Source organism: Pelophylax lessonae (genome assembly GCF_965119305.1).
Source record: "Pelophylax lessonae genome assembly, chromosome: 3".
Classification (NCBI taxonomy): domain Eukaryota; kingdom Metazoa; phylum Chordata; class Amphibia; order Anura; family Ranidae; genus Pelophylax; species Pelophylax lessonae.
The window spans coordinates 67,944,671-67,961,941 of record NC_138770.1 but is presented as its reverse complement, the minus strand read 5'-3'; positions in this window follow the sequence as shown (position 1 = coordinate 67,961,941).

The window sequence follows — 17,271 nt, the reverse complement described above, 5'->3', positions numbered from 1 at the left end:
CCTGGTGCTTATCCAAGTCTGAGGATCTTAAATACTGTGGAAAACAGTTACAACCAACTTGTAAATCGCTGTGATATTTTACATATTTCTGTGGCTACATTGTAGTAACTTGACTTTGATCGGCAATCACGCATCCTGATACAGATGTGAGCCGTCGGTCGGCCCTCTACACATATCATGAGCTGTTTATCCTCATCATTTTTACAGCTACTTTTCAGGTATTTTACAGACTGCACCACTGGATTCAATTCCTTTAACCACTTAAGCCCCGATTCGGCACTGCGTGACTTTAACGGACAATTGAGCGGTCGTGCGGCGCTGTACCTAAACTAATTTGACGTCCTTTTTTTCCCACAAACAGCTTTCTTTTGGTGGTATTTGATCACTTGTGCGATTTTTTTTTTGATCATGCGCTATAAACAAAAAAAGAGCGACAATTTTGCAAAAATACCAATATTTTTCAAATTTTTTTTATATGAAATTCACAAAAAAAAAAATTATGTAAAAATCTAAATTTTTAAAAATTTTTGGCCAATTTGTTTTCTGCTACATTTGTTTGGTAAAAAAAAAAAAAAAAAAAAAAATCGCAGTAAGCGTATTTTGATTGGTTTGCGCAAAAGTTATTGCGTTTATTAAGGGAAAGATTGTCATTTTTGTTTTTTTTTTTAACGAGTAATGGCAGCGATCTGCGATTTCTTTTGCGGGACTGCGACATTGCGGTGGACAGATCGGACCCTTGACTGACATTTTTGACACTTTTGGGGGTACCAGTGACATTACTACAGTAATCAGTGCTATACATATGCACGGTTACTGTAAAAATGACACTGGCAGGGAAGGGGTTAACTTTATTAGAGATGCAGTGACTAAGTGTGTCCCTAGGGGCGTGCTTCTTACTGTGCAGGGGCGTGGCTTTTCATGTAACAGCAGAGATCTACGATCCTACATAGCAGGACCGTATGATCTCTGCTGTTACACAAGGGAGAGTGACAGGCGGCTTTGTTTACATTAGCCGCCTGCCTTTCTCCCTCTGTAACTGACGATCGTGAGTGACCGGCAGACATCGGGTCCGCCGGTCACTCGCGCAAAGGTGTCCCTTGAACGAGCAGGGGCGGGAGCATGCCTCCGGCGGCGTGCGCTTGCTCCCTATTGGCTCACAGGCAAGTGACGTACCCATACGTCACTTTGCCTGCACGGGGCTAACCGCGGCAGTATATGTACTTGCGGCGGTCACCAAGCGGTTAAAAAAACTAATACCTATGGGATAGGAACCCCTCCACTTACCATCAGGAACTGCGTTTCAGGTGTTGGGAGTATAACGGGACCTTATTGGCCTGACCATTGATATACATTATACTTTTTTTTTTATATATTTTTCTATATTCATCCCAGTTCATTGTGCATACCATTGATTCCATTTATTGTTCTGGGTTGTCAACTGGGCTATTCTTTTAAATTGTGTGTGTGTGTATGTCATGGTTTGTGACTTGTTATTGATACATGTGATTTTTTTTACATAGCCAATAAAATATTTTGACTTTTTAGCCACTAATATCGCTTGGAAGTTATACCTATCTTTTAAACAACTCTGTCAGCTGTTCCTTTTTGTTTGTTGATACCTCTGTTTTACCTTGTATACCTTCCTTCCCTCCTCCCTTTTTTTTCTTCTCTCCCTCCCTCCAAAGATAGCTCTCTTGCTTTGGTGATCCTCGTGAGCAGCCTCCCTCCTTTTCCCTGCTCTCCTAGTTGGTGGAGCACAGACAACAGAACACCTATTTTTGTCCCATGGAATACAATGGATGGACCTAGGCAACATATCTCATAAGGTTTGGGCACCTTCACTCATTTTGTTGGGGGTGCACCCAGGAATTGCTAGCTACCATTTACCACTACATACTGTGAGCATTGGATGCAATGTAAGTATGGCAGACTTGTTCCATATATCACATTTATTTGGATGCTATGTATTTTACTTATATTAGGATTTACATTAATACTTGTATGTATTATACTTCTAGAAAAGAGCCTATGCTCTTTTTTTCCTTCCCCTGAAGAAGAAATCTTTGAATTTTGAAACATGTTGTGATGTCTGTACTTTACATGAATTAAGTTGGCCTTTACACTATTGAAGACCTACCCCAGGTTCTAGACCTAGAGCATTTTATTCACCAATTTGTCTCATCAACCAGCTACTTAGTTTTGTTTTTTATATGATGTTGGTGATTACCCACCATTTTGTGTATGTGTTACTAGATACTTTCTATAATAAAATTATTTACGCTTTTTACTCTTCACACACTTTGCTTCTACTGATTCTGGTTGGCCCCATGGCCCAATATCCCCTAAGGGGATGTTGATCCTTTTTCTTTTTGTCTGTCGGAAAGAGCATAGCCAGGAATAATAATAGCACAGTCATGAAAAATGAAGCCAAGATTCAGCAATACCAATTAAATCATAGTTCTCCTCGTGCACCAGAGCTTCCAAATTACCTACAGTATCTCACAAAAGTGAGTACACCCCTCACATTTTTGTAAATATTTTCTTCTATCTTTTCATGTGACAACACTGAAGAAATGACACTTTGCTACAATGTAAAGTAGTGAGTGTACAGCTTGTATAACAGTGTAAATTTGCTGTCCCCTCAAAATAACTCAACACACAGCCATTAATGTCTAAAGCGCTGGCAACAAAAGGGAGTACACCCCTAAGTGAAAATGTCCAAATTGAGCCCAATTAGCCATTTTCCCTCCCTGATGTCATGTTACAAGGTCTAAGGTGTGAACGGGGAGCAGGTGTGTTAAATTTGGTGTTCTCCCTCTCTCTCTCATAATGGTCACTGGAAGTTCAACATGGCACCTCATGGCAAAGAACTCTGAGGATCTGAAAAAAAAAAATTGTTGCTCTACATAAAGATGGCCTAGGCTATAAGAAGATTGCCAAGACCCTGAAAATGAGCTGCAGCACAGTGGCCAAGACCATACAGCGGTTTAACAGGACAGGTTCCACTCAGAATAGGCCTCGCCATGGTCGACCAAACAAATTGAGTGCACGTGCTCAGCATCCTATCCAGAGGTTGTCTTTGCGAAATAGACGTATGAGTGCTGCCAGCATTGCTGCAGAGGTTGAAGGGGTAGGGGGGTCAGCCTGTCAGTGCTCAGACCATACGTCGCACACTGCATCAAATTGGTCTGCATGGCTTTTGTCCCACAAGGAAGCCTCTTCTAAAAGATGATGCACAGGAAAATCCCACAAACTGTTTTCTGAAGACAAGCAGACTAAGGACATGGATTACTGGAACCATGCCCTGTGATCTGATGAGACCAAGATTAACTTTTTATGTTCAGATAGTGTCAAGCATGTGTGGCAGCAACCAGGTGAGGAGTACAAAGACAAGTGTGTCTTACCTACAGTCAAACATAGTGGTGGGAGTGTCATGGTCTGGAGCTGCATGAGTGCCGCTGGCACTGGGGAGCTACAGTTCATTGAGGGAACCATGAATGCCAACATGTACTGTGACATACTGAAGCAGAGCACAATCCCCCCCCCCTCGGAGACTGGACCGCAGGGCAGTATTCCAACATGATAATGACCCCAAACACACCTCCAAAACAAACACTGCCTTGCTAAAGAAGCTGAGGGTAAAGGTGATGGACTGGCCAAGCATGTCTACAGACCTAAACCCTATTGAGCATCTGTGGGGCATCCTCAAAACGGAAGGTGGAGGAGCGCAAGGTCTCTAACATCCACCAGCTCCGTGAGGTCGTCATGGAGGAGTGGAAGAGTGGAAGAGGACTCCAGTGGCAACCTGTGAAGCTCTGGTAAACTCCATGCCCAAGAGGGTTAAGGCAGTGCTGAAAAATAATGGCGGCCACACAAAATACTGACACTTTGGGCCCAATTTGTACATTGTCACTTAGGGGTGTACTCACTTTTGTTGCCAGCGGTTAAGACATTAATGGCTGTGTGTTGAGTTATTTTGAGGGGACAGCAAATTTACACTGTTATACAAGCTGTACACTCAGGAATTTACATTGTAGCAAAGTGTCATTTCTTCAGTGTTGTCACATGAAAAGGTATAATAAAATATTTACAAACATGTGAGGGGTGTACTTACTTTTGTGAGACTGTGAGACACTGTATTTTGCTTGGCAGACTTCTGGCATTGGTGAACAAACACTTTAATTCATTGTCACATTTGCACATTTATTTTGCCTATTTTTTTTATTTTAGTACAAATAGTACAATTTCCAATGGTTGTTCGTAACATGGGAACCTTCTTAACCTCTGAAATATATCTCCCCCATCTTTTCCCATTCCACCCACCAATAGGGGCTGGCCCCCGTCTGACCCATTATAATCGAATTCACCCTCTCCCCACAATCCTAGTTTATATACTCTTTCAGCCCTCCCACAAACCTCTTCTCAAGCACAGCAGATCCCCTTACAATTTGTTTTTGTTTTTTAAGGTCACATGAGGCTTCTACTTTAAAAAAAAATGCTGGGGGGCGTGTCCGGCCGGCGAGCGTGATGGCCGCGTGAAGTGAGAGCTCCGGGACTTAGCAACTCTCAGCGACGGACGGACAGTGCAGAAATCGCCTACCTTTACCGCCTCGGCAGCTTACATCCTCGGGAAGCCATGTCCAAGAGGAGAAAAGGGAACAAACCGCCCCAATGGCTGACTGACTTCTTCCCGGCGGCGCCACCTCGGGGTAGGCAAAATGGCGCCGGACCAGGCGCTGCACTCAGTCCTCAGCGATATGGAGGGGGAAGCGACCCACACATGGAGGACATTAATGACATGGGGACGCTGGAGGAAAGCTCTCCACCCTCCTCTCCCACAACCTCCAGCCCTGCTAAGTCTAAACAGTGCCGCAATAGCGGCGATACTTCTCCCTTCTCGCAGCCTGTAACAGACAGCCTGTAACAGACAAGGCACAGAGGCCTCACAAATCACCAGGCCTTTCCATAGATCTGTTCCCTGCTTTAGACCAGCCTATCTCGGAAGCGACTATGAAACGGATGCTTCTGTCCTTCAGGAGCACCCTCCATGCAGACTTTGATGATATGTTTACTGACATCAAGGGCCGGGTTCAGACTCATGACCATAGAATACACCATCTAGAGACCAAGATGGCAGATCTCTACACTGCACACGACGACTTAGTAGATGCCTACACTGACCAGGAGACCGAACTGCAGCGCCTCCAAACTAAGATAGCCGACTTATAGGACCGCTCACATCGGAACATTAAGTTTAGGGGGATCCCTGAATCTATTCCTCACAGTGTGCAATGCCTGATGAAAGCCCTCCTCCCTGCCTTAAGTGACATTGAGCTGTGCGTAGATAGGGCCCACCGTATCCCGAAGCCTAAATTTCTACCTGACACGACTCCCAGGGACACTCTGGCACGCATCCATTACTACCATGTGAAAGAGCGTGTTATGCTGGCGGCCAAACAGAGCACGGCTGTACCTGAGGATTTTATGGGCATCTCCCTCTATACGGATATCTCACAACAAACTGCACTTAACCGAAAGAAGCTAGCACCCCTTACTAAGATGTTATGCAACAATAAGGTGGTCTACAAGTGGGGCTTCCCCACGAAACTTCTGATCACTTGGAACAGAAAGACCTACCCAGTCTACAGTGTGGAGAAAGGAATTCAGCTTTTTAAGCAGTGGTATTTGATACCTGATGAGGACCCGCTACCTACTGTCCCTCCATTGGAACGTCTGCAAGCTGAATGGACCTGATCTGCTGAGATCCTCACCATCCTACTAACTCCGTCATCCCTCAACTGCCTGGTGAACTGCCGTGAGCTCCACTGTTTGCCATTTTTGATTTTTTCTTCCCCGCTTCAGTCACCGGGCTTTTTTTTCCACCTGGTGCGACCCTATTCAACCTGTGGAGGCTCAGCATGTTGCTGAGCATTTGTAGACCCCGCTCGGCCACAGTGGCTTTTTTGGCTGCCCATCATGCCTGCTTTTTCAGTCAGGCTTTTCTTATCTGTATGTTGTCCGTCTTGTCTTCTCCCCTTTCTCTTGCAGCTCCCTCATCCCAGCCCTCCACCTGTCTGGATTCAAGGCACCTTCATGGTCCTGCACACATGAACAGCCTGCTGTTGCCGGTGACTGCTGGAACTGGATATCCCTCCTGCGCTCCAATAGCTCTTTTTCATCCCCTGCTGATGCTTTCCTGTCTGCGAATTTCTGTATTAAGGTACTGTTCATTGCCCAGAGTGAGCCCTACCAGAGGTAGGGCCATCACGGCTCTTGCATATCCTGCCTCTCCAACATGCCTCTACGAGTAGTCTCCTTAAATGCAAAGGGGCTCAATAGCCCCTATAAGAGATCGGCATTGCTTAGAGAAGCCAAACTTCACAAAATCTGATGTTCTTTTTGTTCAAGAATCACATTTTGCTGCCCACAAGTGTCCTAAAGTGACTCTCCCTCATTTCCCCCATGTTTATATGGCTAACGCTCCGAAAAAGGCGCGTGGAGTCTTTATTGCTATCAGAGACTCAGTGGCCTTTAAGTACATTGACTCGCTTACTGATCCTGAAGGGAGGTTTATTGTGTTGATTTGTCAACTCAATACTGTTTTCACCCTACTTAACCTCTATGCCCCGAACACACAGCAGCGGAAGTTTTTGACCCCGTTACTCTGACGATGAAGATGTCGCAAGGCACCCTTCTAATAGGGGGAGATTTTAACACTGTCCTGGTCCCTGCCATGGACTCTACCTCGCAAACTAGGAGACCACCCCAATCCATTGTTTCCCTATTGCACACCCATGAGTTATATGATGTATGGCGATGTTTTCACGGTTCCGAAAGAGATTATACCTTTATGTCTGCACCACATTCCTCATACTCCCACATAGACCTCTTCCTCACCACGAAGGGATCCTTGCAGAGTGTGACTAATGCTCACATTGGCACGATTTCTTGGTCGAACCACGCACCGATAGTTCTGGACTTCGATGACAATTTACGCAACTCCCCTCCCCCAGTATGGAGCCTAAACTCTGCGATACTGGCAGACGAGAAGTTGTGCCAATCGATATTGCAGGCACATAGCAATTTTTTTGAATGGAATGATGGTCCTGAGGTTAACAGGTTTACCTTGTGGAGTACCTACAAGGCCTACATGCGTGGAGTGCTGATTAAAATGTCTTCTAACCTACGGAAGCAGAGGAGGAGGCAGGTTGAGGACTTACTGTTGTCTATTGAAACCAAAGAAAAGGAAACAAAACTAACCCTTCCCCTCGTCTCACACAACTCCTTGTATCTGAACGGCAGGCTCTAAGGTCGCTCCTCTTATATAAATTCGAAAACCACCTTAAGTACACGAAGGCTCAATTTTACGCTCTTAACAACCGGGCGGGAGCTTGACTGGCTCGGAAGGTCAAATCTAAGCGACTTAAACAGAAAACTGTATCCCTGACCTATCCATCCCCAGCTGACCTCCTGACCAATCCCAAAGACATAGCAGATGCCTTCGCGTCCTACTACCAGAAATTATATGACCTCCGTAATGACAACTCCACACCTCAGCCTACTCCTGAGGTTATTGCCAGTTTTCTTTCCAAAACAACTGTGCCTACCCTGCCTTCAGAATTACTCCAATCTATTTCACGGCCCATTACCTCGCAGGAAATCTGCTCAATTATTTCCAAACTCCCTAACAACAAATCACCTGGGGAAGACGGTTTTTCCAATGAATATTATAAACGCTTTGCTTCTGAAATTGCACCTCGCCTGCAGTCAGTCTTCTCTCTTGCCTCTTCCACTGCTTCCTTCCCTCCAGACATGTTACGTGCTGTTATAGTTACGATACTGAAACCAAATAAGGACCCCTCATTGCCTGAAAATTACAGGCCTATATCACTGCTAAATGTTGATATTAAAATCTATGCCAAGATCTTAGCCTTTAGATTACAGAAGGTGCTCCCTCTCCTGGTGCACCCAGACCAAGTGGGATTCGTGCCTGGTTGCCAGGCCCCTGATGGCACCAGACGTCTTATTGATTTAATCTCCCGTACAGGGTCCTCTCGAACGCCTTCTCTGCTCCTGTCCCTGGATGTGGAGAAGGCGTTTGACAGGGTCCACTGGGGCGACCTACAACAAGTCCTAGATAAATTTGGCATTCGAGATTGGATGCAATCCGCCATTCTATCCCTTTATTCTAATCCATCCGCTGTCGCCCTTAATTCGGGAATTAAATCCAAACAAATACACATCACCAATGGCACCTGACAAGGCTGTCCCCTTTCCCCCATTATATTTACACTCCTTATGGAACCCCTGGCTCAACGAATCTGAGCCTGCCCTCTTATCACAGGCCCATGCGTTGCTGGCTCGGAGCATAAGATCAGTCTTTTCGCAGACGATGTTTTGCTCATGTTGACCAATCCAGCTTCGTATCTCCCTGCTACCTATGATCACTTGCAAGAATTTAGTACAGTCTCCTACTATAAATTGAATGCTAGTAAATCCCAAATCCTTGCTTTGCATATACCCCCGCCCTTCGCCAGTCACTATCGCATAATTTCCCTTTTACTTGGGTTACCAGCTCCCTTGGCTTCCTAGGCATCCAACTTACCCCGCTCCCCTCACAACTCTATGCCCATAATTTTAAGCCCTTCTTGGACTCTTTGCCCCGAACAATGGCGTCCCTTAAAACACAAGAACTATCTGTTATGGGCAGAATAGCCACGTTCAAAATGATAGTCCTTCCTAAACTTCTTTACTTTTTCCGCACGGTAATAATTCCCCTCCCACGGAGCTTCTTTATGGCCCTTCAAAGCATAATTACTAAATTTATCTGGGACCATAAACCCTCGAGATGCTCTTTGACCATCATGTCTAGACACAGATCCCTGGGGGGGATGGGGGTCCCTAATCTCTTTGCCTACTATAAAGCTTGTGTCCTTGACCAACTTAAGTACTGGTGGTTGCCCTCATCCAACAAAACCTGGTCACACGTAGAAGCTGCCTCAACTCCTCATAAGAACCTCCAACTGCTACTACTAGCTATTAAATTGGGAGCCACGCCCCCACCTTCATTAATTCCTTCGGTACAAATTTCGCCCCAAATATGGAAAGAACTACCTCTCACCCTTTCGCCCACCGATCGGGGCCAAAAAATTAGGATTCCATTGACCATATTATCATATTTCATCCCCAATCTAGATTTGACATTGTGGATGCCTAAGGATGCCCCACAATGGCACGGCCATGACCTCTATCAGGGCACCTTGCTCTCCTCGTACGCAGACTTAGTTAAAAAATTTAAACTTCCTCCGAAAACATTTTATACATACCTCCAAATACGATCCTTTTTGCGCTCTCAAACCATCCCGCAGTATATTGTACTCCCCACCTCCATACATGAGTATCTTCAGGAACCCCCAGGATCCTCTAAAGGCATAACTCTCTTCTATAAAACACTCGCCCAACCGGGTCCCTTTTCGAAAACACACACCATGATTAAGTAGGAGCAGACTCTACAAGAAACATTTCCTTCTTCTCACTGGTTGAAAGCATTCTCGTCCACATATTCTGCCCCTAAATGCATTACGCACTGGGAACAACATATCAAATTGACGCACCATTGGTATTTACCGCCATATCGGCTATCCAAAAGTTACCCCTCCCATCCGACCTCGTGCTGGAGGGAATGTGGAGAATGCGGTACCCTATTCCACACTATGTGGGCCTGCTTATCACTCAGGTCCTTCTGGAACAAAATTTTTAGCCTGCTTTCTGAACTATGCAACCAACAGGCGACACCTTATCCGGAACTGGCCCTTTTACACCTTAATATTCACAACTTCCGGCTCGCATACCGACCGGTAATAATCCACCTTCTCTTAGCAGCTAAACTCACAATCACTAGGTTATGGAAATCCACCACATCCCCTTCAATAGGGGACACCATTGAACCAACAATGCGATATGGAACGCATCTTTTCACGCATCTCCCCAACTACTAAGACCTTCCGCAGGAAATGGGATATCTGGCTCCAACACCCTAAATGTACAGTTACCAGCTGATGTAAGATTGATTGTTTGGTGAAATTTATGGTGGACACTTTGCCCCCGTCCTCTCCTCTAACTCCCTCGCTTCTTAACCCACTTTATGTGACCCCCCCCCTCCTCATGTGTCTTCCCTTTTCCCCCTCCCACATTTCTCAACATTCCTTGCCTCTCACTACTTGCAGTAACTCTAGCATGCTGAGTGAAACCCACATGTTGTTTAATCAAGGTATCTCCATCAAGGTGGGCATCCCCCTCTGTGACACAGTTTTGTTCCCATGGGGGTGCCTGGGTCGGGGAAGTCCACCTTCATACTAGGCGGTTGTTAAAACACCTTTATACACAAGTTTCATTGTGAGGTCACATGGTGACCACTGTTTGTTATATCTTACTGTATGAATATTTAACTATGTTATGTATATCCTCTATTGCATGACGGAATTATTTGTGTGACTGCTTGCTTAATGCTTGTTGTACTTTGTTAAAACTAATAAAAATTATTGAAACTAAAAAAAAAAATGCTATGCAACTTTTTTTATTATACACTGACAAAATGGATAAAACATGACAATGCACTTTTGGCTAATTCACACATTTACAACAGTTTTTAAAACTCACCTTAACTTAGAAATAAAAGCACTTTGCTCAAAATGCTGCTTTACAGCAATACTTAAAGGGTAACTCCACTTTCGTGGGGGAAAAACAAATAAAAAATACAGTGTATACAATTGCGGCACAAGTCATATTGTAATTGTATTAAAAATACTTTTACTTTTCAGTCTGCAGCTGCTGTAAGTTTCTGTAAAATGCAATGTAATACGACTACCTGGAGGTGTTCTGTACACATACTGTGTACAGAATGCCCCCCCCCCCCCCCCCCTCCTAGAAAACTGGATTTTTGACTTACCGTAAAATCCTTTTCTCTTAAAGCGGAGTTCCACCCAAAAGTGGAACTTCCGCTTTAGGTGTTCCTACCCCCCTGACATGCCACATTTGGCATGTCATTTTTTTGGGGGGGGAGCGGGTACCTAGTTTTGACAGGTACCCGCTTCCACTTCCGCTCGGAGCGCCGCTGTGCCCTGAGCGGAAGTTCTCCTCTCCCCCTCCCTCCCATCTTCTGGGACACGTCAGAGGTCCCAGAAGATTGCCGGCCAATCACGGCGCGCAGCGCGACTCGCGCATGCGCAGTGGGTACCCGGCTGTGAAGCCGCAAACTGTCACAGCTGGGTGCCCACAGCAGTGATGCCGGCGCCGAGAGAGAGGATCGAGGCTTCGGCGGCCGCATCGCTGGACCGTTGGACAGGTGAGTCAAATGGCTGGAACTCCGCTTTAAGCTCATTGACAGACGCAGATTCCATCTCTTGATATCCATAGGGTATTACTGCCCCCTACAGGAGTAGGACACTAGGCAGAAAAAAAGTTCTGGCTACACCTATGGGCAGTCCCAGGGGGTATACCCTCCTTCTCCCTGCTATAGGATGTCAGTTTTTTTCTGCCTAGTCAGGACCCAAGTTCCTTGCTGGGATCTCTGGTCCTGGAAAGTTTTTTTTTTTTTTTTTTTTTTTTTTTTAGATAAAAAATTTTTTTAGCAAGCTTTTTTTCTCCGAATTGTTCCTGTGAGATCTACAAGAAATTATGCCGGATCTGGGCGACGGGCTAGATGCTGAGATCCAGTGGTCACCCCAGCCGGCCTACGAGCGCGTGCAGGCCCTAGCTCCGCGCTGGGTCGGCCGCAACATAGACGGTCGGCAACTGAGTCGCAGCGTCCCTTTTGGCCCACAACCCCCCCCACTGGGCGGCGAGGGGTTTTGTCTGGAGTGGGGCCTGCTCTGTTCCGGTATGGTGAGTAAATGTTTCCCCCCTTCTCCTCATGGCTGACTCTGGGGTGGACGCGGGCCCCTCCCTGGGACGGTCGGACCCCCATTTCTCTGGGTTCCCCTCTGTTCCTTGTGCACCCCCCTCCTGTGGTGTCCCTCTCCCCCCCCCGGGGGGGGGGGGGGTGTTTGTGTGTGGGGTGGCTGGCAGTTCGTGCAGGCCGCTAAGGGGGCGGAGGGTCCCGACGGTGACAGACGAAACATCATTTTCTGCTTGTGTGACTGGATCACCGATTTTCCCACAAGTCTGCACCAAGATGCAAGTCTGATTCAGGCCTCTCTGCAACAAAAAAGTCATTTTTGTGAGATTCACCCAATAAAGCACATCGAATAAGGGATGCAAGCCTCATTAGTGCTCTGCAGAAGTTTTTTTTTATCTTATTGTATTCTATACATAAGAATAAAAAACCTGTGTGTGGCAGCTGCCCTCCAGCACTCCCTAATCCCAGAGTCCCATCGTCCTCCAGCAATGTCCACGAGTTCCTTGGCCATCCAGGACTCTCCTGATTGACTGAGGCACAGCAGTGACGCCGTTGGCTCCTGCTGCTGTCAAAGTCAGTTAGCCAATCAGGAGAGAGAGGGGATGGGGCAAAAATGGGGCTCCATGCCTGAATGGACACAGGGAGCTGTGACTCCGCTCTGGTGCCCGCACAGCAAGCTGCTTGCTGTGGGGGCACTCGACAGGAGGGAGGAGCCAGGGGAGCCCGAGAAGGAGGATCTGGGCTGCCCTGGCTCCTCCCTCCTGTCGAGTGCCCCCACAGCAAGCAGCTTTCTGTGGGGGCACCAGAGCTGAGTCACAGCTCCCTTTGTCCATTCAGACATGGAGCCCAATTCCCCCCCCCCCCCCCTCTCGATTTTTTTCTTTTTTTTTTTCTCCTAAAATAACAAACAAGACTTTACAATCATTTTAAAATCCTTGCAATGTACATAGAACACCCAGAGGGGAATGTTTTTTCTCAACAAAAGTGGAGTTACGCTTTAAATCCAAGCCGGAGCTTACTCTCAACAGAAAGAAGCTCGCCCATTAAATGTCGCTCCTTCTCCCAAACTGAATGACGGCCAGCATCATTCAAGTCACTTCCTGTGAGCGGGCGGCCCTAGGCTGTCATGGACACACCCCCTGCGGTTGCAATCCCACAGCAGTCAGGACTTTCAGGACTGCTGCACAGAACAGCTTTGAGACATTGTTACATGAGCACCAATCTGTAATGGAATAAAGACAACCCACCCTCACTGTCAGACAGGAGTAGTAAGCACCAGTGATGTCAAAGGAGTGGTCAGAAGACAACTGGAACTTTAGTGAAAAAAAAAAAAAAAAAATAGAATTTTTGTAAGATCTTACCCTAAAATTAGGGTATTGGCCTTCTCCACAGGAGCAAGCTAGGCAGTATCTTTGTTAGTACAAACAAACTTTTACATATAGACACACCTACAGGGGGCAGTCCCTCTGGTCAATATCCCACAGCCAGAACCACTCTAATCCAGTTTGTAGCAAACAGTCCATGCAAACCGTCAACCCCAAAGAGGGGCGGGGGCGGCGACTGTCAGAGGACTCAGAAAATAATTTTACGGTAAGATCTTACAAAAATTCTATTTTCTCTTACGTCCTCTGACAGTCGCCGCCCACTCATACAGTCTCCCCGATTGGGACGTCCCAAAGCAGTGTAGCTGTGAGGGGTGGGAAGACGCAACCTTCAAATAGGCAACGCAGCACCCAGGCCAGAGAAAGAAACCGTACTGAGCCAACGGGGCAACCAAAGCTCAACAGGAGCTAACCCAGGAAACAAGAGAATAAACCCCATTAAGAAGAGACAGAAAAAATTAACATGTCTCTTCAGACCACTGCCACACTCAAAACCTTCTGGCCAAAAGAAGCATCCGAGGATTCCAACACATCAAGTTTGTAAAAATTAGTAAAGGGGTGTACAGACGACCAGGTCGCCGCTTTGCACACCTGTGCCACCGACGACTGATGGCAAAAAGCCCAAGACGCACTAACGCTTCTAGTAGAGTGCGCCTCAACAGGGAAAGGCGGAACCTGACCCTTAATCGAATAGGCCTGCACAATCGTCTGTCTGATCCATTTGGAAATGGTTGCCGCAGACGCCGCTGTACCCTTCCGAGGTCCCTCTGGAAGGACGAACAGGCATCCAGCATCCAACTTCCTGAAAGATTCAGTGACCGATTGGTAAACCCTGATCGCCCGGACCACATCCAAGGAATGCAAGGCAAACTCCTTAGGATGCTTGGGCTTCGCACAAAGCGAAGGTAACACAATATCCTCATTGAGATGGAAAGTTGAAACCACCTTAGGAAGAAAAGTCGACTGAGTTTGTCGCAAGACCACCTTAACCTTAAGAACAATCAGATAGGGGGAGCGGCAAGACAGAGCCGCCAACTCAGACACCCTGCAAGCAGATGCGACCGCCACCAGAAAAGCAACCTTCTGTGACAACACAGGCAGAGGGATCTCTCTGACGTTCTCAAAAGGAGGCCATTGTAACACGGGCAAAAACCAATTTAAGGTCCCAGAGAGGCGAGGGAGCCAGATAACGCACCCCTTGAATAAAGGTGTGAATCAAGGAATCAGTCGCCAAGGGACGCTGGAAAAGAATGGCCAAGGCCGACAACTGTTCTTTAATCGTGGTCAGTGCCAGGCGCTGATCCACCCCAGTTTGCAGGAAAGCCAAAACCCTCGCCACCAAAAAGAAGCGGGGAGGAAACCCTTGCGGCTTACACCAGGCAAAATATGCCCTCCAGGTACGATGATAAATCTTCCCAGAAGAAGCTTTCCTAGCCTTCAGTAAGGTAGGAATGACAGCCGGCGGGAGACCCCTGTCTCTCAAAACTTGGTTTTCAACCGCCATGCCTTCAAAGCCAGCGTCTGTAAAGCAGGATGGAAGATCGGCCCTTGAGACAGAAAACAGTCTCTTAGCGGAAGCTGCCAGGGAGGCTCGACAATCATCTACATGATTTCCGCGTACCAAGACCGACGCAGCCAGTCCGGAGCCACCAGAATCACCAACAGCCGTTCCGAGGCCAACCTCCGGAGGAACCTGGATAAAACTTGAATCGGGGGGAAAGGCATATATCAGCCGATACCAAGGCACCACTAACGCGTCTGAGGTGTCCGCCAGAGTATTGCGTGTTCGAGCCACGAACCTTACCAGCATTTTGTTGAGACGGGACGCGAACAGATCCACGTCTGGAGACCCCCACTGGACACACAGAAGGTAAAACACCTCCGGGTGCAGGGACCATTCTCCCTGGTCCAGGGTCTGGCGACTCAGATAGTCCGCCTGCCAGTTCTACACACCTGGAATGTGAACGGTCGAAATCGCCGGAACATGCGCCTCGGCCCAAGACAGAATCTCGGCCACTTCCTTGGCCGCCCAGGCACTCCTGGTGCCCCCCTAATGATAGATGTAAGCCACCGCTGTGGCGTTGTCTGTCTGCACTCTAACAGGGCAGCCCTAAAGCCGAGCCGACCAACGGAGCAAACAGAGCGTGCCCAGAACTCCACCCCAGCCCGACAGGCTGGCATCCGTGGTGAGCACAGTCCACAATAACGGCCGGAAGGACTTGCCTTGTGTCAGTCGGTGACCGGAGCCACCACAAAACACCTGATCTCACTTGGTGGCTTAGAGAAATCCTCCTGTTGAAAGACTGAGGATGTCTGTCCCACCTGGCAAGAATCTCTGCTTGCCGAGTTCTCATGGGAAACCGAGCAAACGGGATCGCCTTGAAAGCCGACACCATCAGACCCAGGGACCACATACAGGTCCGAAGCGAGGAGAGATCGTTGTCCCTAAGGGACCTGATCTTGTTCTGCAGGGTCTGGAGTTTGTCCTCCGGTAGAAAGACTTTCGCCTGAGCAGAGTCCAGGATCATCCCCAGGTAGGGGAGACAAACCGAAGGGGACAGAGCCGATTCTGAAAATTGATGGGCCACCCGAATTCCTGGACCGACAGATCGCTCAACAAGGTGGCACTCGGCTTGACCTTAGCAGGAGGTCGCCCAGATAACAGAGGATTGCAATCCCCTGCACCCGCAGCAGAGCCAACACAGGAGCCAAAACCTTTGCTAACACCCTTGGAGCCGAAGCGAGACTGAAAGGCAACTCCACGAACCGATAATGCTCCTCTGCGATTGCGAAGCGGAGATACCGCTGATGACCCTCATAAATAGGGATGTGTAGATGCGCATCTTTTAGGTCGATGGAGGCTATGAAATCCCCTGGACTCAGAGATGCCACCAACAACCGGATGGATTCCATCACGAACATCTGTAACCGCACAAAGCGGTTCAGTAAATTCAGGTCCAAAATCGGACGCATCTTGCCCTCTGGAGATTTGATGGAAAGAATCTGTCTGCGGGGCGAGATTGAAACTCGATCATGTACCCTGAACAATCTAGGTCGTGAACCCACCTGTCCTGAATCTTGGACAACCAGGGCTCGGGAAAACAATGCAGACATCCCCCCACCCCCGATACGGTCGAGGGCGTCCCTTCAGGAAGAGGCGGACTGGGTTGCCAAACCAGCTTGGCCGGTTTTGGACTTACCTGCCCAAGACCTCTTGTGGCTGCCTGAGGCCTTGAAGGACTTCCCTTTTTCCTATGCCCCGAAGGCACGAAAGGACCCCCGGTTAGTCTTAACAGAGGGACCCCGCATGGCGCGGGGAGATTTTCCCTTTGAAACTGGGGGCAAAAGAGTGCTTTTACCCCCAGTAAGCCCTCTGATCAGCTCATCCAGAGGGTCACCAAAAAGAGGATTTCCCTCATAAGGGATGTCAGACACTGTCTTTTTAGAAGCCCGGTCGGCCGACCAGCTTTTCAGCCAAATAATGCGATGGATTGCAATCCCGACCGCAGACAGCAGTGCTACCAAAGGAGCCTCGACCAAGGCAGCCTCACACAGGTACATCACGGCCTGGGCCATTTGATCAAACATATCCAGCACAGCTGGAGAGACTGACTCTGCTACTAAAGTGCACCTAAGCGCCTTGGACCACTCCGCAATAGCCTGACAGACCATCACCGAAGCGAACACAGGTTTTAGCAGGGAACCCGTTACCAGATACATGTAGCGGGAAAGTGTCTCCACCCGACTATCCGCCGGGTCCTTAAACACCGGGGAGTCTTCCACAGGCATCAAAGTGGACTTAAGTCTGGAAACAGTGTGGTCCACCTTAGGAGCCACAGTCCAGCGAGAATCAACCAAATCCGCAAAGGGATAACGGTACTTAAATCTCTTAGGCACCACCAGCGTATGCTTAATGCGACGCCATTGGTCATTAACTGTTTCGTAAAACTCCTCGGGACAAGGAAAAACCTGACCCGACTTCTTGGCCTTGCG